The 2,595-nt window shown below is 46.7% G+C and overlaps 1 non-coding gene across 1 annotated transcript; it reads right to left on the bottom strand.

Annotated features, from left to right (window-relative positions):
- Window positions 1–1,451: 1,451 nt before the first annotated feature.
- On the bottom strand, window positions 1,452–1,614 carry LOC139049342 (U1 spliceosomal RNA). Its single transcript, XR_011508202.1, has one exon. It is a non-coding gene; the product is annotated as a U1 spliceosomal RNA (small nuclear RNA).
- Between the last annotated feature and the right edge of the window lie 981 nt (window positions 1,615–2,595).

Genomic DNA, 2,595 nt, shown 5'->3' with positions numbered 1-2,595 from the left:
TAGAAACACCTAGTAATTAGTAGTAACGACTAAAATGGCTACTATTGAGTTGTAATGACTACTAATGACTGTGAAACGACCAATATGTCTAACGACGAATTGTAACGACTACAATTGACTAGAAATGACGAATGTTTGTTTAGTAATGACGAGTAATGACTAATAATGAGTGAAATGCCTTGTAATGACTACTGATGACTATGATATGACCAACATGACTAACGACGGCTTGTAATTACCACAGTTGGTTACAAACGGCTAAAAATGCTTAGTAGTGAGCAGAAATGACTAATAATGACTGACACGACTTGTAATGACTACGAAATGACCAATATGTCTAACGACAACTTGTAACGACTACAATTCATTAGAAATGACTAAACATGCTTTGTAATGACCAGCAATTAATAATGACTGAATTGACTTGTAGTGACCATGACATGGCCAACATGTCTAACGGCGGCTTGTAATGTCTACATTTGATGCTTAGTAGTGAGCAGTAATGACTAAAAGAAAGAAGAGAAAGAGAAGAGGCAAAGAGAAAGAGGCGAATGATAAGATGAGGAAGAGTAGGCTTTCGCCGTTCACCTGTTGGGAGAGACCTTAAGAGACCCTGTAATTTTTGACGATGATATATGCCGCAAGCTTCAGAACGATGAATACTCATACAAGGTGCCGTTAGATCCGTGCAGTATTGTGGGAGTACGGAGAAGCGAGCGGTTCAGTTAGTGCAGCGATAGAGAGGGTAAGCTGTATAGCTCCGCCAACTTTTCTTATATTATCTGTTCGTTTTCAGCTTCGCCCAGCTTGAAAACTGTGTGCTATTCGCAGTGAGCCACGTCACAATGGGGGCTATGCGTTGTGTGGAGAGGCACACACCCCCCTAACGCGAAATTAGCCGACAGAGGGTTGAGCTTGATTACGAAAATCTGTAAATAGAAGCACTCATCGTAGGAGAATCAAACAAAGAGCAGCCGTCTTAAAACAATAATGTCTCAACGTTTCAAGTATAATCACATACTACAAGCGTGGCACGTATAAGTAAACTAAGAAACCTTTAGTTAACTATGTGTGTTCTATAACTCCAACCGTTCGCGAAAACTGTGTCGGCCAAAGCGCAGAAACTGCCTTCGCATGCAGATTTTGTGTTTAAAAAAAATTAGTTATTTTAACTTTGCAGACCATGTACATTTCTTGTTACACGCAACATGTGCTTCTGCATGCTACCATGCTACTCCGACTATACCAAAGCCGGACTTTACAGCGCTATTTGATTCTGCGCCTGGTAATTGACAACTTGGGCACCGTGACAAGGGCACTTTGCCCATCTGTCTCATATATGGCGCGGATGAGCCCAGATCACGTGGTGGAGTCAGGCTTGCGTCGATAAAGTTAGCACCCTCATGTGCTCGCCGACAATGTTTCCTCTATTTTTTTGTATTTGAGCATGGAAGGGGCTGGCGCGTACGCCGATCCCCACTACCAAAAATTACATGCCCCATCTGCCCCAGTTTGGGGTAGTGGCGTGCTTCAGCCAACCGCAGTGCAATGGTAAGGCCTCGGCACGGGGCGCCGACCTGAATGATCATCGGAAACCCGGCACCAGGTAAGTATGCGGAGAAGTGCGTCGGCATAAGAAGCCATTCTGAAAGGTGCACCTTATGGAGCGGGCACTCTGGAGTACTCTACACAAAACAGGAAACATTGCTTAGCAAGGAAGAGTTTCTAAATTACCTACTGTAACGCACAAGCACTCCACACATACAACTATAATCCTAGTTTGCCAGTTTTGTTTTTCTTGTAATGGCCGTATTAACAAAACTGTGGGGAACTATCGGGCGACGATTGTCTCGGTCAAGCGATAGTTGCTTGCTGTAAACCCGCCGAGATGGAGACAACGACGGCGCCGGCGATGGCATGACGACGATAGAAATGACGACGACGTCGTGATGACGACAGCACCACCAGTGACGTCACGACGATCGTGGAACGACCACGATGGCACGATGATGCCCTCACGAAGATGATGCAATGACGATGACGGCAACCCGCCGTGGTTGTTCAGTGGCTGTGGTGTTGGGCTGCTGAGCACGAGGTCGCGGGATCGTATCCCGGCCACGGCGGCCGCATTTCGATGGGGGCGAAATGCGAAAACACCCGTGTACTTAGATTTAGGGGCACGTTAAAGAACCCCAGGTGGTCTAAATTCCCGGAGTCCTCCACTACGGCGTGCCTCATAATCAGAAAGTGGTTTTGGCACGTAAAACCCCATAATTTTTTTACGATGATGGCACGATGCCAACTAAATAACAAGGATTCATCACGTCGAGGGCTTGATGACGACGACAGATTGACGACGACGAATGATAACGACGGAATGAAGGCAGCGAACAATGAAATGACTGCGGTGGCGTGTTTGAGTTGGAGCTCCCGTCGGCGTTTACAAATAATGTGTCACCCGCCACACCGTGCCGTCTCGCTTTGCACTACCTCCGGCACCGGGTCGCACTACATCTCCGGCGCCGGCCCATGGTTCGAGACGGCAGCACCCACATTTTGCTCAAGAGGCAAGAAAGGCTTCAATTTAATGAACAG

Source organism: Dermacentor albipictus, chromosome 8 (genome assembly GCF_038994185.2).
Source record: "Dermacentor albipictus isolate Rhodes 1998 colony chromosome 8, USDA_Dalb.pri_finalv2, whole genome shotgun sequence".
NCBI lineage: Eukaryota > Metazoa > Arthropoda > Arachnida > Ixodida > Ixodidae > Dermacentor > Dermacentor albipictus.
The sequence above is the reverse complement of the archived record's forward strand: the minus strand, read 5'-3'. Positions and strand labels throughout refer to the sequence as shown.